The following is an 18,714-nucleotide window of genomic DNA, read 5'->3' as shown; positions in this document are numbered from 1 at the left end:
CGCAAATGCTGCACTTGATGCTTTGTGTGCATGTGGCGGTAATGTACATGCTTAGCACTTGAAACATTGTCGTGAAGAGTAGAGTCGTTCCTTCTTTCCCTGGTCAGGTAGAATCTTGATGCCAAAGCACTTAATCCCTTGTGAGGTGACAAGGGCCGCTGATTTGATTGAGGCGAAAGCAAGTTTCATGGTCGGTCAGGGATCATTGGCTTCTTTCTTCAGGATAGCCAATTCGGTCGTCAGAACTGAAGGGTTTTTAGAGTCGATGGTGTCCAGTGATGGGATCGAACTGTCGTTTCAGTGAACCCAACACATTTAAGTCAGTTTGGTACTCTAGTTTTGCTTTATCAGGTATTTAATTCAAGGTATTCTAATGAGGATTCATCTGGCTTAGTCAGGTGTCTTACTTCCCCACCGGGTCCATCGTCAGGTGCCTTACGGACTGTTCATGCCCGTGCAACTTCTTGGGTGGCTTAAACTTTTATCATCGTCAGGTGCGACACACGTTACTTGGCTGGGGCCTGACTAAGTTCACGAATTAATATTTTGTGCTAAACATGTACCACTGCTATAATTCATCTATATTACCAAACACACATGTACACTATATGTACAGATATATACACACATGTTAAGACACAATGAAATAGAGATGCCTGTCTCTCGTCAATCAGTTCTGCTCACTTCAGAACCATTTGCTCTCTCTCTGCTGGATACTGGGCAGAGGCATGGCTCCTCTTAATGATGTCACTAGCTTCGTCGTGTCGTGAGTGCTAACCGCTTGATTTTCCACAGTGCAGGCCATGCAATCCATATTCGTCTGCATCTGCCTCGTTGCAAATACACCTATGAACAGTGTGGATAGGGGCAGCAAGGCAAAGAGCACTTGCAATACAGAGCTGCTGCAGATCAAGACGTGTGCCTGTTGCAGACTTAGGACCTGCCAAAAGGAAGTCCCCTGCATGGGGAGCCTGCAGAGCTGTGAGGCGTGCACGATCACTGGGGGTTGTTGCTGCCTCCAGCAAAGCTGTGGCTTTGTCGTCACCAATGGGGCGATCCTAGCGTAATTGTTTTCTGGCTTTCAGCGGGGATGGTCTGAGTGCTGGGTCTGCCATAGTACCCCACTTTGTGTCACATTCCATATAGTGGGGGTCATGTGTCCCTACTCAGTGACCCAGGTTGTATGATAGAATTTCCTTGACCAGGTCATCTGATGCTAAGAAGAAAGACAGGAAAGCTGGGACAGCCATTTGGGTGGCATTGCAGACACCCAGGCTGCCGAGCCTGACAATAAGAGTTACTTGTTTCTGCTGACAGTCATTGAGGAAAAGGTTCACAACGTTTTCCAGCATGGTCTTCAGTATGAAGTCATACGCTTCAAGCTTTGGGCTGTCGGAAGATGGGGCGCACCTCAGAAAGTATGTTAGCCTCGGAAGGGATGAGCATTTAGTGAGGAGATAAAAAGTATTGTGGGCATTGATGTCACCTATTCTGTCTTCCATCCTCCTGAGGTCTGATTTTCTTATGGAGGATCTTCTCAACGGTGTTAGACCAGAGGGAGGCTCCAAGGAGGGTGCTGTTCTCGGCCCTAATGACATGGGCTCCAGGCAAGACGGATCTTTTTCAAGCTATGATGTCTGGGTTGGAGACTACTTTACACTTGGAAGGGTTTAGGAAGAGACCCAGGTATACATATTGCTTCTTCATTTTTTTATGTCTTCCAAGAGGTGGTCACCTATGTGCCATCGTCCAAAAAAACAGATGTTGAAGACGAGGAGTCACAATAACGTGGCTGAAATATGTTGACCAGACCACACACTGGAATGTAAAGGGACGACGACTTTTCGGTCCGTCCTGGACCATTCTCAAGTCGATTGTGATGACTGATGAAGATTAAGCCACCCAAGAGGTGGCACGGGCATGAACAGCCCGTAAGTGGTACAATTTTTTTTTCTCAGTATTCTGAGGTTGCATTTAACCATCAAGCTGTTATCGCGGGGGAGGATACTGCTTCACAGTCTTTATGAGGGTGTCCAGCTGCTGGACACCTTTGTTGACCAGGAGAGTGGCTGTGTTGATGGCTTCAGGGTGGCCACTGCATGATTCAGGAACTCTTAAAGCTCTTCTAAGGTCATTGGTTGCTTCACATTCCAGAAGATAGTGAAGTAATGGCTTTTCTGTGACAGTTTGGCAGAAGATGCACTCTCTCTGTCGGGGTTCACCAATCTCCCAGTTGCATCTGTAACCTAGACGTAGTCTATATAACCTAACTGCTATTTCCCTGTGGATTCCTTTTGGGATATTTAACCTTTCTAATTTGGTTACCTGAAGATACCATGTTGCAGATGGTGAACCTTCAGCTATTCTCTGGTGTAGGTCGGCTTTGTTGAGATGTGAGAGTTTTTTGGTGATGATGATTTTTATGTTCTCTAGGCTGGGTTGAATTGTTTTATGTATCACTGGATGACGAGTTGCCAATTTAGCAATTTCATCAGCTTTTTCATTTAATGGGATTCCAATATGGGATGGGATCCAGTTTAAAGTTATGTTGAGTCCTTTGCCTTTAGCGACTGCTCCAAGATACAAAATGGTGGTAATTATTTCCACATTATCTTTCCACTGTTTTTGTCCTAGTATTTGAAGTGCAGCTTTTGAGTCTGTGTGTATGATTGCATTTTGAGTGTTTTGTGCAATCACATATGCGAATGCCTGTTGTATGGCAAACAGCTCAGTTTGGGTTGATGATACTAGTCCTCCCAGTCTCCAATATGCCTGTACGCTGGCCGTGCAAAGAGCAGCGCCAGCACTCTCATATTCTGTGTCCACCGATCCGTCTGTGAAGATGTGGGTGGCTCCTGCTACTGCTATGCTATACATTTGCTCTTCTATTATGCGCCTTAGGATTGTCGGATCATAGGCAGCCTTTTTCATTGGGAGACTTTCTATTACTATTTTGAAAGTAGGCTCTTCCCACGGCGCGGAAGGAGTGTAATTTGGGTGTGGATGATCACCCTCTCTATCAAGAATCATGTTTTTTAAATGTAGTCTGTTTAGGACATTACCTGCTCTTGCAGCCCAAGAGTTTCCATTGTTTTGGCCTAGTCCAACCACCAAGGCCTGCCGTAGTGGGATTGGATCAGAAGAAATAATTATCTTACTGACAATTGTAGCTGTCCTTTGTGATATTCTTTCTTGTAGAGAGGGCAAATCCGTCTCCAGTCTAGAGTTTCAAGCCTGGTCCACATGCGGGCTCCCAGTGCCGCTCTCATAGCATTGTTTTGGGCAACTTCAAGCTTTTTCCACTGTTGGTGTGATAGATTTGCGAGTGCAGGTGCGGCATAATCGATCACTGATCTGACTGCCTGTACATAGTATGTGCGAAGGACTTGCAGATTGGCTCCTCCAGAAAGGGAGGTTAGCGACCTGAGAATTGCCGTCTGGGCCGCAGTTCGCTCTCTCAAGTAAGTGACCTCAGCATTAAAATTCATGTGTGTGTCCAGGATGATTCCTAGATACTGATAGGTGTCCACCCATTCAATTGGTTGACCCTGTACTGTGAGTTGGATGTTGGGCTTCGCTATTTTTATGGGCATGGCCTTTGACTTTGAGGGGTTGAGTTTGATCCCAATCTGTTTTGCCTCTTTACTGATGCAGTCTAAGCATTTGGGTGCAAGGCACGCTGCTTCCCTTCCTTTTATGATGATGACAAAGTCGTCCGCGTAGTTTAGCAGCCTGCAGTGATGTGGGAGTTTCAACCTCATTATTCTTTCCATTAAACAGTTGAAGAGAAGAGGGCTGAGAATACCTCCTTGCGGTGTACCATTTTCATGACTTTTGTACTCAGAGACTGTGCCATGAAGTTTTACTCTTGCTTCTCTGTTTATGAGACAGTTTTTGGTCCAGGAGAGCAGGTTGCCTCTGACCTCTTTGTCAATGAGGCAGCAGAGAATAGCTGGGGCGCTAGCCAGTTCAAAGGCTTTTTCGAGGTCCAGGAATATCAGCATTCCTGGTCTGTCATTCAAGTGGGCTAACAGAGTTGTAATACATTCCACTGTGCCAACCCCTCTTCTATAGGCATACATATCATAGTGCAGTTTAGGCATTTTCCACTCCAGTCTGTTGAGTGCCATTCTGTCAGCCGTCTTGGCTGCACAGCTTTGGAGAGAGATGGGCCTGGGATTAGCTGGATCTTTGGGTTTTGGGATCGGCACTATGTCTGTTCTATTCCAAGCAGAAGGTCTAGTTTGAGAAGTCCAGGCTAAATTAATTAACCTTAGGTATGCAGCGTCTCCCTCTGGGCCGAGGTTTCTAATAATTTTATAGGTTATTTTGTCGGCTCCAGGGGATGTATCCTTGGAGTTTTTCTTAGCCCGATTGAGCTCATCCAGTGTGAAGGGGGCATTAGTGTCATAGACTTCTTCACATGCTGTAAGGATTCTGTGCCACCTTTCTTCCTCTAGTCCGGTCTGTACTGCTAATACATCTGGTGGAAGTTGATTGCTGGCTGCTCTCTCTGCAAACCTGATTGCCAGTACTTCGGCTTCCTGTTGAGGATCTTTGGGGTGTGGAGCTTTAGGTGTTTTATTCCCTTTGGCCCGGTGAATTTGCTGCCACATCTCTCCGAGAGAGGTGTGTTCATTCAGGTGTGAACACCATTCCAGCCACTTTTGTTCTTTTATTTGTCTGGTCTCTCGATGTACATGTTCCTTGACCTCACAAAGTAAGATCCTGTTGCGGTCACTTGGCTGCTTTTTGTATAGCTTTCTTGTTCTATTGAGTCTATGGTTGAGTTCTTTGACACGTTCGCAATAGTACCAATGATCTTTATGGTGTCCGGTGGACTGTTTTTTCAGTGGGATTGAGTGGTTGGCTGCACTTTGAATCGCTTTGACAAATTCTTGTTCTGCCTGATTAATGTCTTCGGGAAGATCATAGTTTCTTTGCCACTCTGAAATGAGGTTTTGAAATCGGTCCCAGTTTGCTAAAGCAAAGTTCCAGGCTTCAGATGGAGGCGGAGGTGGGGTGGGTAGGTCTAACTGAAGATCAATTTGGACCCCATAGTGGTCGCTTGTGAGTGTGGGCTCAACTGACCATGTTGCTGCATCTCTTAGGGAGGCTGAAACGAAGGTTAGGTCTAATCTGCCTCCTTGGATGTGGGTAGGTTCATTCTTGTTTAGGATTTGTATTTCTAGAAGCTGGTCCAGTAGATGTGTAAAATGTATGCCGGCTTCATTTGTTCTGTTCGAGCCCTGTGCCAATCGATGATGGGCATTAAAATCTCCACAAATGATTGTGTTTGTTGTTGTCGCGTGTCCAAATAACACAGAGATCCATTTCGGCTTGTGGAGACCTGTACACATTGAACACTTCAAGTTTGTCATGTCTTAGCTCAATGGTTACTCCCATTACCTCTGTCCCTGCTCCACAATCGGGTGGGCTGGTTATGGATTTGGAGATCAGGTCACATTTTACATAGATTGCACATCCCCTGGATTGCCCATTGATCCATGGAAGGAAGAAGCCTCGATAGCCTGAGATTTTAGGTTCTAATCCGGCTCGAAGCAAGCTCTCCTGTAGTATCAGGATGTCAATGCCCTTGGTTGCTGCTATGCATTGCAAGTGTTGCAATTTAGTGCGCAGTCCTTGCGCATTCCATTGTAGGATCTTTAGACCTCTAGGTTCTTGGAATTTGCTGATAATTCCGTGGTATCCATGGAGTCTGATGAACACGCCATAGAAGTTGCAATTGGTGTATAGGTTCTTAGTGGACCTGAAATTGACTCATCAATGTCGCTTTCCGATGAGCTGGACTCTATCTGTTTTTTATGGGGGTGTCTCCTGCCCTGCTGTCTTGACGGTGTGGATATTACATCTTCGAATTTCTTGAGCTTGTGCTCAATTGTCTTCCGAGTCTCTGTGGTTTGCTTGATTCCATGTGATGACAGCAGACTTTCGATCAACTCATTGACTAAAGTTTTGAGCATTGGCCAGAGAGCGTCCAGTTCAGTGGGAGCACCATTTAATGCTGTGCAGGTTTGGGGCCTAGTAGCTTTTAGACCCTTCTCGGTGGTAACTTTGACACTGGAATTGCTACTCCTATTGGCCCCAGTGTGCTTGCTGGATGACATGGGAGGCCGACTGCTTTGAACATGATTCTTGTGTCCTCCATCTTTCTTTTTGTCCTGTACAGAGGACTTCTCACCCTTCACCATGGCCGATGGTGAAGGGCCGTGTGCCCCCTCTTCCTGAGTGGGTAGACCCCACGCGGTTATAGTGGGCATGGGAGCTGGTATTCGTTTTGGTGGGGGTTTCGGCTCCACTGTAGGAGTGGTGGGGTTCGTTTGAAGCCTTTTGAGCCTTTCAGGGCATTTCAAGTTCCAGGCATGATGTGCCTTTGAACAATTTGGGCATTTTGCCTGAACAGGGTGGTTTGCCTTGAGTTTATCAATACATGTTTTTGTGTCATGGGGCTGGCTGCAGACTCCGCACCTCACTGGGCGTTGGCAGCCATCTTTGTGATGCCCAAATCTCTGACATCTGAAGCATCTTAGGGGTTCTGGGGTGTAAGGCCTGTGTTGGAACACGCCCCAGATTCCAAGGTCAAGTTTCTCCGGGATCTGTTCTCTTACTGTGAGAAGGACTTGTCGAGTTTCCTGTTTTGTGGTTCGTACCACAAAACGTACGTACAGGTGTCATCTCTCTGCTGACACCACATAGTTCAGCTTTTCGAGATGGCCAAGGGCCATATGCAAGGGATAGTGGAGGACAATGATTTTACTTATTTTATCCTCTGGTTTCAGTTCCTCACATTTTGCGTAATTTTTTAGAATCGTAGCGGCCGACTCGTCTTTAGGCCTCAGAATGTATTCTCCTTTGAGATTAGGTTTTGCTCTGATCTGGAGCTGGGGGTACTCTTTTTCCAGGTCCACTACAGTAGCGTAGGAAGACTTACCTTCCGTGTGCTGCACTTTGAAGATTGGAAGCGTAGATCTAGTCTGAGGCGCTGGGAGAGCTGGAGAAGCTGGAGAGATTAATGGGCGATGGGTCGTCATGGAGTGGCTTGTCCTGTTAGCCTTATTCACGTGATGCCACTCGCCGTCACTTTCAGAACTTGTATCCAGTATCGATGGTCTTTTCCTACACTGAGCAACATTGCTGGATCGATTATAATTCAATTGGAATGCCATGATGAAATTCATATGATCACTTGTGGAGTGGTCTGGTGAGTGAAGGTGATGCTCTGTGCTACTGGAGACAAAGTCAGCGTGCGATTGAGTGTAGAGTCGGACAAGGTTTAGGAAGAGACCCAGGTATACATATTGCTTCTTCATTTTTCTGATGTCTTCCAAGAGGTGGTCAGCTATGTGCCATCGTCCAAAAAACAGATGTTGAAGGCGAGGTGTCACAATAACGTTGCTGAAATATGTTGACCAGACCACACAATAGAAAGTGACGGGACGACGACTTTTCGGTCCGTCCTGGACCATTCTCAAGACGATTGTGATTGAAGAAGGCAATAAATAGGCAAAAGAGAGGTGAGAAGAAAATCTTAGGGGAAAAAAATGTTAGGTAACAAACGTGACCTAACATAAGCTTACTTTTCCATTACTTTCTATTTCCTTTTTCTTCTTTTTCTTTCCATTATTTTCTCTTACGATCTCTTGCTTATTCCAACTATTTCCCCCTTCTTATTCCTTTTATAATCCCTTTCTTATTGGGTGGTATATATAGGAGCTGCCTCGTATGGGCCAATGGGTCTTCTGCAGTTACCTTCGTTCTTATGTTCTTATTTTCTTATTCTTACTATCTCCTTTATTACACCTTACCTTCCCTACCTTTGCCTTGCTTATCTTCCTCTAAGATTTTCTTCTCCTCGCCTCTCTTCTGGCTATTTTTTCCTTCTTCAATAATCACGACAGCCCCGCTCCTGTGCCAGGTAAGTCCACTACGGGTTCACCATAGCCCGTGCTGCTTGGAACCAGTTCCGAGTAGTTGAATCTATAACAACAATCATCACAATCGACTTGAGAATGGTCCAGGATGGACCGAAACGTCGTCGTCCCTTCACTTTCCAGTATATGGTCTGGTCAACAGATATTGAACTCTCTGGATAAGCTTTCAGTAATTTATTTTATATCTAAACAGAAAAGAGGAGCTAGAGGATCACCAGTGGATGAGTGGGTCTGAAAATGATCTCGTCTGGTGGCGGTACTATGTTGTCGACTTGTTGGGCTCTGGGTGGGTACTTGCTTTGCAGGGCCCGTGCTGGGGCTGAGTTTTTAGCAGCAATTTTCCTGTCGCTGGTGAAGACTCGAATAGCACTAGCGGTATTTCCCTCTTCAATTTTCTTGGTGATTTGTGCTCTGATGTGTTGTTGATGTTACCATTTCTGTGATGGGTGTGTTGGTATCATTTGCTGGAGGAGGCAGACGAACTAGGTTATCCCTCCTTAGGAATTCATTTATCGCCCTAATGACCGAGGATGCAAGTGATTTGTCCCATCTTGGAGGAACGGTGCGGCATACATTGCCAAACAAAAGGACATTATGCCATGCTTGAATGGTTTCTGGAGCGTCATTGAACCTTTTCAAAAGATTAGAGAGACTTTTGCTGCTGCATTAGGGGGGAGGGTGCTTTTGGGATGTGTGGTAATGTTCTAGCAGACGTCGTTATGATCGCTTGAGTGAGGTTTTCAGATGAGATTAAGTTAATGGGAGTGTCTTCCCTAACTGTTAATGGCAGCTGGCCATTTATTCCCTTTGGAGGCTGGTGGCAACCTCAGCATCTTGTCTCATTGACGGTGTGTAAGCGAATGTCTTCGTTATAGCAGTGTTTTTGTTGCAAACTCGGCAACAACAACATATTATATATTACCATTTTTGGTAAACTCGAAGAAAACAAACGTTAACAAAATTTCCACTATAAGATAATTTGATCTTTTTCCTTTAAATATTGAGATTAAATTTCTTGAATTCAAGCAGGAAATTGTAAATTACCATGTTGCAAACCTCTTTTTAATTTACTTAAAGATGTAAGCGAACAAATCTTTGCGATTATCGATGCAAGTATTTTTCTTTCAATAGACGTTTAAGTTAACTGGTCAAGAGCTCGGTGCATTAAGTGATCAGTATCCCTTCTCGGAAATATGCCCAACATTTGCAATCTTCCAAGATTTCCATTATCTTTTCAACTGCATTGATTGATTAGATATGCACGATAAGGCCTCACTGAACGTCCGTCTTCCAAAACCTTAATGATCCCGGAAAAATAATTTGTCCAGTTCTGGAGTCGTGTTGGGCACTAATTTTCCTGTGTTTGATAACTTGCTCCCTGGTAACGCTTGGTCAACTTGACTTCCTCACTACTTAAATAGATTTCTTCCACCGCAGGTAAAATATTTTCAAGATCTCTTTTTTGTAAATACAGTGACAAATAATTTACAATTCAATCTCCATTTGTCTTCATCAATCACTCGAGCTGTCGTTTCTCAATGATGTAATCTTCTCCCTCATCTTCATTTGATATACCTAGAAGGACCTATTAAAAATTTATTTGCCTATACGAGATTTTTTAATTATATTTTATTATTTATTGCTTTTTAATGTTGATTATTGTTGTTTTTGTTCTAGATAGACTTACTAATAATCAATTCGTTTGTATACAGACCTGCCAGAAACGCTTTGCGTAATAGTGGCTTTAGGCATTGTATGTACTAGCTCTATCTATAAAGTCATTAATATCTGTATCACCGCTTGTATGTATGTACTTTACCTAAATAAAAATTTGAATTTGAATTTTGAATTTGAATTTTGAATTTGAATTTTGAATTTGAATTTTGAATTTGAATTTTGAATTTGAATTTTGAATTTGAATTTTGAATTTGAAATTTGAATTTGAATTTTGAATTTTGAATTTGAATTTTGAATTTGAATTTTGAATTTGAATTTACAGTAGTTAACGTCCTGAATCATAATTCCTGTTACTCTGACCCTTTTGCATGAGAATACTTTGTCTGTGTTTTGTATATGTATGTGTGTATATGAGTATGTTTTTATCATTATGGGACCGATGGTTGTAACTTATAATTACTGAATAGCATAATAAGCCAACAATGCGGCTAATAGCATAATAAGCCAACAATGCGGCTAATAGCATAATAAGCCAACAATGCGGCTAATAGCATAATAAGCCAACAATGCGGCTAATAGCATAATAAGCCAACAATGCGGCTAATAGCATAATAAGCCAACAATGCGGCTAATAGCATAATAAGCCAACAATGCGGCTAATAGCATAATAAGCCAACAATGCGGCTAATAGCATAATAAGCCAACAATGCGGCTAATAGCATAATAAGCCAACAATGCGGCTAATAGCATAATAAGCCAACAATGCGGCTAATTAGCACACCGCAAGATTTGATGGTTTGAATAATTTTCAAAATATTCAGACAAAGAAAAATATTATGTACACCTATTTAGACAATATTGATCCTCAGTTACAACGAGTCATTTGAACTACAAACTGTGTAGTTTGGAATTTGAACTACCTCACCCACCTTCTTGAAGTTATTTTGAGATGATTTTGGGGCTCAGCGACCCCGCGGCCCGGTCCTCGACCAGACCTATTTTCTTTCCCCCACCCCCCCCCCCTCCCTCTCAGGAAGCAGCTCGTAGCAGCTGTCTAACTCCCAGGTACCTATTTACTGCTAGCTGAACAGACGCATCAGGGGTGAAAGAAACTCTTCCCATTTGTTTCCGCCTCTACTGGGGACTTGACCCGGAATCTCAAGACTACGAATCCGAAGAGCTGTCCACTCAGCTGCCCTGGATCAAACGAAAGGCAAGATAAACTTACCTTATGAATGCCATAATGGTGTCCTTTGAAGGCTTCTTAAACACCTACCTGTAATGACACAAAGACATATTATACAATTGCTCTGATGAAATAAGTGTTTACATTGCAGTCATCGTGCAACAAATTTCTCTTTTACAATCATAATGTGATTACATGACTGGTCACATTCAATTCCATATATCTGTGCATATATTGTAATGTCTGTAATTGTCCGTGGTTTATGCCAGAAACGTAAACACACACAATATATATTATATATATATATATATATATATATATATATATATATATATATATATATATATATTATATATATTTATATATATATATGTATATGTGTGTGTGTATGTATTTACTATTTGTATTTGCAGAATCGAGCTATAAGCTCTTGGAACCCAAATATATGTATGTACATGTATACATATGTATGAATGTATATGTATATGTATACATACGTGATATGTATGTGTATATGCATATGAATATATGTATATGTATGTATGTAGGTTGTACAGAAAAGGAGCGCAGGTGAGTGATACTTAAAGGAGACTTGTGTACCTTGTCGTGCAGGATGGGGCAGGACACCACAGCTTGCTAGGTCAGCCGAGGGCCACACTTAAGACCCCCCAACTCTCACAGTTGTATTTACACCTCTTAAACGTAAGAGGAGCAACGTTGAACGAACTGCAAGATCTCCCAGAGCAACAAACGATTGTCTTATTAGAGTCATGTACAGAAGTAGCAAGGTTCTCGGTGTTCCTCACGTATTCCTATACTCATCACGCGCTAAGAAATATCACACTAAGACGTTATAGCTTCCCGTCCCGGCTAGAATGTGAACGAACACGTAGGGGAGTCCCCGCTCGCCTGTGGCTACACACCAATCGGTAACAACTTAGGAGCGATTGTTTAACTCGCGGCCCGTACACAGGTCGCAGCTCAACTAGTGCTGACGGCTCACTGAAGCAATCGAGGGTTCAGGATTTCTCGACTCGGGGGTTCGAATATAACCCGCTTCATAAACACCGAGTTACGGTGTGTAGCTTCGTGACAACCTGGTCTGGTCAATGAAGGTTAAATGCTCGTTTATCTGGCGACTGAAATTCGTTGTTGACGAATGGAAAATGGTTCCATTTACGAATGGAAAATGGAATGCTTCGCTGCCGAGTTCTGTTCGAATTGCAACTTTGTAAATGCTTCATCACACGAGCTGTGAATGCGGCTATTTGCTAACGGAACTTAACACCTAAACCGGACTTACGCTTAAACAGGCCCAATGTGTTAATATATAATAATGGTAATTTATATTTAGGAAAATACATGTTTTTAATACTTATTACATATTAACACGTGAATGTGTCAATCATCCAGCGGTTGACCATAGAGACAAATGAACTAATTTTAACATGATGTTTATTCAAAATAGGAATTGTCTCATATATAAATTAATATTATTATATTAACATGTTGTGCATATTTAGGCATAGGTTAGGTGTTTAGGTTCTGTTGGCGATTATTTGTATTTGTAGTACATGGTTGAAGCATTTACAGCATTGTGGTTCGAACACAAGTCGTCTGCGAAGCCTATGTTCTAGAAGTGTTCGGACGTCAACAGTTGTGAGTCGTGTGTAAACTGTTTTTCATTCATAAACAGGGGGGGTTGGCGGGTGGGTTGAATGGACTTTGGCTTTTGTTTATAAGGACTGACTGCATATATAGCCAAGTCTCCTTATAATGTACAATGCCTATGTATAGCTATGCAGTATGCATTCCTACCGCTATGTATTCCTCTTCCACATACAATACTTTGCCGTCCATGTATATTCCTTGAATTATTTTATATATATATATATATATATATATATATATATATATATATATATATATATATATATATATATATATATATATATATATATATATATATGTCGTACCTAGTAGCCAGAACTCACTTCTCAGCCTACTATGCGAGGCCCGATTTGCCTAATAAGCCAAGTTTTACTGAATTAATATATTTTCTCTATTTTTTTTCTTATGAAATGATAAAGCTACCCATTTCATTATGTATGAGGTCAATTTTTTTTTATTGGAGTTAAAATTAACGTAGATATATGACCGAACCTAACCAACCCTACCTAACCTAACCTAACCTATCTTTATAGGTTAGGTTAGGTTAGGTAGCCGAAAACGTTAGGTTAGGTTAGGTTAGGTAGGTTAGGTTGTCGAAAAAACATTAATTCATGAAAACTAGGCTTATTAGGCAAATCGGGCCATGCAAAGTAGGCTGAGAAGTGAGTTCTGGCTACTAGGTACGACATATATATATATATATATATATATATATATATATATATATATATATATATATATATATATAAAGATATATATATATATATATATATATATATATATATATATATATATATATATATATATATATATATATATATATATATATATATATATATATATATCGTTCGCATTCAGCCCCTTTCTCCGAGTTACTGTGTAGCCAGATTAGTTAAAATAGTCATTTTCTCCAATTTGCCTGATTAGTTGATCGAGTGTCTTGATTTGTGTTGCCTGATCACTAATCCCTGCCCCTTCAATTGTCTTGCCTGATCACTAATCCCTGCCCCTTCAATTGTCTTGCCTGATCACTAATCCCTGCCCCTTCAATTGTCTTGCCTGATCACTAATCCCTCCCCCTTCAATTGTCTTGCCTGATCACTAATCCCTGCCCCTTCAATTGTCTTGCCTGATCACTAATCCCTGCCCCTTCAATTGTCTTGCCTGATCACTAATCCCTGCCCCTTCAATTGTGTCGCTTGATCACTAAACGCTGCCCCCCTTCTTTTGCATAGCCTATTGTCCACTTCACCCAACACGGCTCCTCGCCCGCTTCAACAGCCCTTACACAACAGCCCTGCATCCCAGCAGCTCTCCAGGGGCGTAGAAGTGCCAGCTGAGGGCTTCAGGGGCCCAGGGACCGACAAGGGGAAACTCCTGCTCAATTTGTTTAACTTGGACGAGAGTTTTAGAAAAATGTTAGGAAGGGAGAGGTGGGCAGAGAGAAGGAGAGGAGGAGGGGAAAGGAGAAATTGAAGAGAAGTGGAAAGAGGCTGAGGAGAAGAGGGTGAGAGGAGGAGAAGAAGAGGGGAGATGGGAGTATGGGGGATACTAGTAACGCAAAGTGAGGCTTTAGTGAAAAGGGAAGTGAAACAATGGGGTGGAAATAGAACAAGAGGGACAAGGAGATAATGGAGAAGAGTAAGGAATGAAGTGCAAAAGAAGGAAGGAGGGGTATGGATGAGAGGGGGGGAAAGAGAGGGGAAGCCAAGGTAGGAAGAGAAGAAAGGGTTGAGCTGGATAGGGCGGACGGTGCCTATTCAAAAAACTGAAGATTCAAAATTAAAAACAAAATTAAATTTGATATTTGTAGTTAGGCTATAGCACACACACACACACACACACACACACACACACACACACACACACACACACACACACAAACACACACACACACACACACACACACACACACACACACACACAAGGGGGGACATGATCACAACCTACAAAATCCTCAGGGGAATCGACCGGGTAAACAAGGACGAACTTTTCAACACTGGTGGGACGCGAACAAGGGGACACAGGTGGAAGCTGAGTACCCAAATGAGCCACAGAGACGTTAGAAAGAACTTTTTCAGTGTCAGAGTAGTTAGCAAATGGAATGCATTAGGAAGTGATGTGGTGGAGGCTGACTCCATTCACAGTTTCAAATGTAGATATGATAGAGCCCAATAGGCTCAGGAATCTGTACACCAGTTGATTGACGGTTGAGAGGCGGGACCAAAGAGCCAGAGCTCAACCCCCGCAAGCACAATTAGGTGAGTACAATTAGGTGAGTACACACACACACACACACACAAACACACACACACACACACACACACACACACACACACACACACACACACACACACACACACACACACACACACACACACACACACACACACTCTATCAGGGGGGCCCTGAAAGCTGAGTGGACAGCGCTCTGGACTCATAATCCTAGGGTCCGGATTCGATCCCCAATAATGGCAGAAACAAAATGGGCAGAGTTTCTTTCACCCTGATGTTACCTAGCAGTAAATAGGTACCTGGAAGTTAGACAGCTGTTACGGGCTGTATGTGTATGTGTGTGTGTGTGTACTCACCTATATGTGCTTGCAGGATCGAGCATTGATTCTTGGATCCCGCCTTTCTAGCTATCGGTTGTTTACAGCAATGACTCCTGTCCCATTTCCCTATCATACCTAGTTTTAAAAGTATGAATAGTATTTGCTTCCACAACCTGTTCCCCAAGCGCATTCCATTTTTCCACTACTCTCACGCTAAAAGAAAACTTCCTAACATCTCTGTGACTCATCTGAGTTTCCAGTTTCCACCCATGTCCCCTCGTTCTGTTATTATTACGTGTGAACATTTCATCTATTTCCACTTTGTCAATTCCCCTGAGTATTTTATATGTCCCTATCATATCTCCTCTCTCCCTTATTTTCTCTAGTGTCGTAAGGTTCAGTTTCTTCAGCCGCTCTTCATATCCCATCCCTCGTAACTCTGGGACAAGCCTCGTCGCAAACCTCTGAACCTTCTCCAGTTTCTTTATGTGTTTCTTCAGGTGGGGGCTCCATGATGGCGCGGCATACTCTAAGACGGGTCTCACGTAGGCAGTGTAAAGCGCCCTAAAAGCTTCCTCATTTAGGTTTCTGAATGAAGTTCTAATTTTCGCCAGTGTAGAGTACGCTGCTGTCGTTATCCTATTTATATGTGCCTCAGGAGTTAGATTAGGTGTCACATCCACTCCCAGGTCTCTTTCTCGAATCGTTACAGGTAGGCTGTTCCCCTTCATTGTGTACTGTCCCTTTGGTCTCCTGTCACCTGATCCCATTTCCATAACTTTACATTTACTGGTGTTAAACTCCAGTAGCCATTTCCCTGACCATCTCTGCAGCCTGTTTAAGTCCTCTTGGAGGATCCTACAATCCTCGTCTGTCACAACTCTTCTCATTAATTTTGCGTCATCTGCAAACATTGACATGTATGATTCCACTCCTGTAAACATATCATTTACGTAAATTAGAAAGAGGATTGGTCCCAGCACCGATCCTTGAGGTACTCCACTTGTTACTGTTCGCCAGTCCGACTTTTCGCCCCTTACCATTACCCTCTGGCTCCTTCCTGTTAGGTAGTTCTTCACCCATACTAGGGCCTTTCCGCTTACTCCTGCCAGCCTCTCAAGTTTGTATAGCAGTCTCATGTGCGGTACCGTATCAAAGGCCTTTTGGCAGTCAAGAAATATGCAGTCTGCCCAGCCTTCTCTGTCCTGCCTTATCCTTGTTACTTTATCATAGAATTCTAAAAGGTTTGTTAGGCATGATTTCCCTGTCCAGAACCCATGTTGGTGCTTGTTTACAAACCCAATGCTCTCCAGGTGCTCAACAAGTCTTAGCCTAATTATTCTTTCAAGTATTTTGCAGGGGATGCTTGTCAGTGATACGGGTCTGTAGTTAAGTGCCTCCTCCCTATCACCTTTTTTGAAAATCGGTACGACATTTGCCTCCTTCCAGCAACTGGGCAAATCTCCCGACATAAGTGACTCATTAAAGATCATTGCCAGAGGCACGCTGAGAGCCTGCGCTGCCTCTTTAAGTATCCACGGTGATACTTTGTCTGGTCCAACAGCTTTATTTGCATCCAGTGTTGTCAACTGTTTCATTACATCCTCTGCTGTCACCTCTATATCTGATAGTCTTTCATCTTGGGTAATCTCTTCTAACAATGGGAGCTGCTCAGGCTCGGTTGTGAACACTCCATGGAATTTTGCATTCAGTACCTCGCAGATTTCCTTGTCGCTTTCTGTATTCTGTTTTCCTCAGTCTTGTCACTTGGTCATTTACCGACATCTTCCTTCTTATATGGCTATGTAGTAATTTTGGTTGCTTTTTCGCTTTGACTGCAATATCATTCTCATAATTTCTTTCCGACACTCGTCTTATGTTAATGTAATCATTCCTAGCTCTGTTACATCTAATCCTGTTGTCCTCTGTCCTTTGTCTTCTGTACTTCCTCTACTCCCTCCTGCTTCTCACCTTTGCTTCCTGACACTGTCTATTAAACCATGGGTTATTATATTCCCTCCTGCTTTTTTTCCTTTATTGTTGGAATAAATCTATCTTCAGCCTCCTTGCATTTCAATATGACTTGGTTCATCATACCTTGCACTGTTTTTCCTCTAAGTTCTTCCTCCCACTGCACTTCTCCCAGGAAGTCCCTTATCCTTCTGTAGTCCCCTTTTCTGTAATCAAGTCTCCTTTCCCGGACCTCTTATCCTTTGGTCACAATTTTAAGCTCCATCATGTAGTCAAAGACTAGGACACAATGGTCACTAGCTCCTAGTGGTATTTCATGTTCCAACTGCTCGATGTCTTCTACATTCTGAGTGATAATGAGATCTAATAGGCTGGGCGTATCCCCTCCTCTTTCCCTAGTATCTTCTTTCACATGCTGTGTTAGTGTGTGTGTGTGTGTGTGTGTGTATGTGTGTGTGTGTGAGTGAATGTGTGTGTGAAAAATATATAGTAAATAGCGATAAAGAAAAAAAAAACAGATCAGGATTCTTCACATTAAATAAACAATGGTTAGAAAGGCGGGGTCCAAGAGCTATCACCTCGATTCTGCACGCACAAACGGTAAACATTAATAGTCAAACACGCACGCATTCAAGCACACAGAACAGATACAATCTCTCTCTCTCTCTCTCTCTCTCTCTCTCTCTCTCTCTCTCTCTCTCTCTCTCTCTCTCTCTCTCTCTCTCTCTCTCTCTCTCTCTCTCTCTCTCTCTCTCTCTCTCTCTCTGACAATAAATCTCTCCTCCCTTTCGCTTCCTCTGGACACTAATCCCCAGAGTTATCCCCACCGCCTGCAGAATATCAATTGAATCCTCCTCAAACATTTGGAGCGAGAAAACTGGTCTTTGAAACCCCTAGCACCAATTGGGGTGTGTAATCCATATGAATATTGACTCTCACGGTTCGAACCCCAGCTCGAAACAAAAGGCGAATGAAATGTGGCCCCATCCAACTTCTCCAGTTAGTATCGTAGAGTGAAATGGAGATTAGAAAAGAGGGTGAAAGGGGGGTTTATAGGGAGGGAGGAGAAGGGAGAGTAAGAGAAGGGCAGAGAGAGAGAGAGGCAAACGTATGGTGGCGTTGCTAGCCCAATCGTCTCTGACGCCCGTGGCGGGGTAAATTTGCATGGAAGGGTAATATTGTATCAGTATTTGGCAAGAGATTCTCTATCTACATATGAGAGAGAGACGGTGAGGGGGCGGGACAGGGAGGGAGATGGGTTATGGAATGGGTGACTAAACAGGGGAGACGTAGGAATGGGGGAGTAATTGTTTTGGGGGAGTGATTGTTTTGGGGAGAGATTGTTTTGTGAGGGAGTTAGGTGACTGGTGGAGTTTTAAAAAGTGGAATATGGGCTCAAATCTCATGAATCTCTTGGTGGGAAACTTGTACAGATTCCATCAAAGGGTGAAAACAACAAATGAGGAAAAAAGGGACAGAAGGATGAAGCATAATATTAAAGAAGGGGAATAGGTAATAAAAGAAAAGGTGGGAAAAGGAAGGAGATGCAAGTGGACTGGTTGATTTAACAACGGATGGACAGAACTTAGTGGATTCAGTCAATTGTAAACAATGACTAATTATTCTACTTTCCCTATTCTCAACCATGATAAGTTCAATGAATAAAACAACCAGCGAGTGGAATAGGGTGGAATAGGGGTGA

This window comes from Procambarus clarkii, unplaced genomic scaffold (assembly GCF_040958095.1).
Source record: "Procambarus clarkii isolate CNS0578487 unplaced genomic scaffold, FALCON_Pclarkii_2.0 HiC_scaffold_129, whole genome shotgun sequence".
In the NCBI taxonomy this organism is placed as follows: domain Eukaryota; kingdom Metazoa; phylum Arthropoda; class Malacostraca; order Decapoda; family Cambaridae; genus Procambarus; species Procambarus clarkii.
This window is presented reverse-complemented; position numbering follows the sequence as displayed.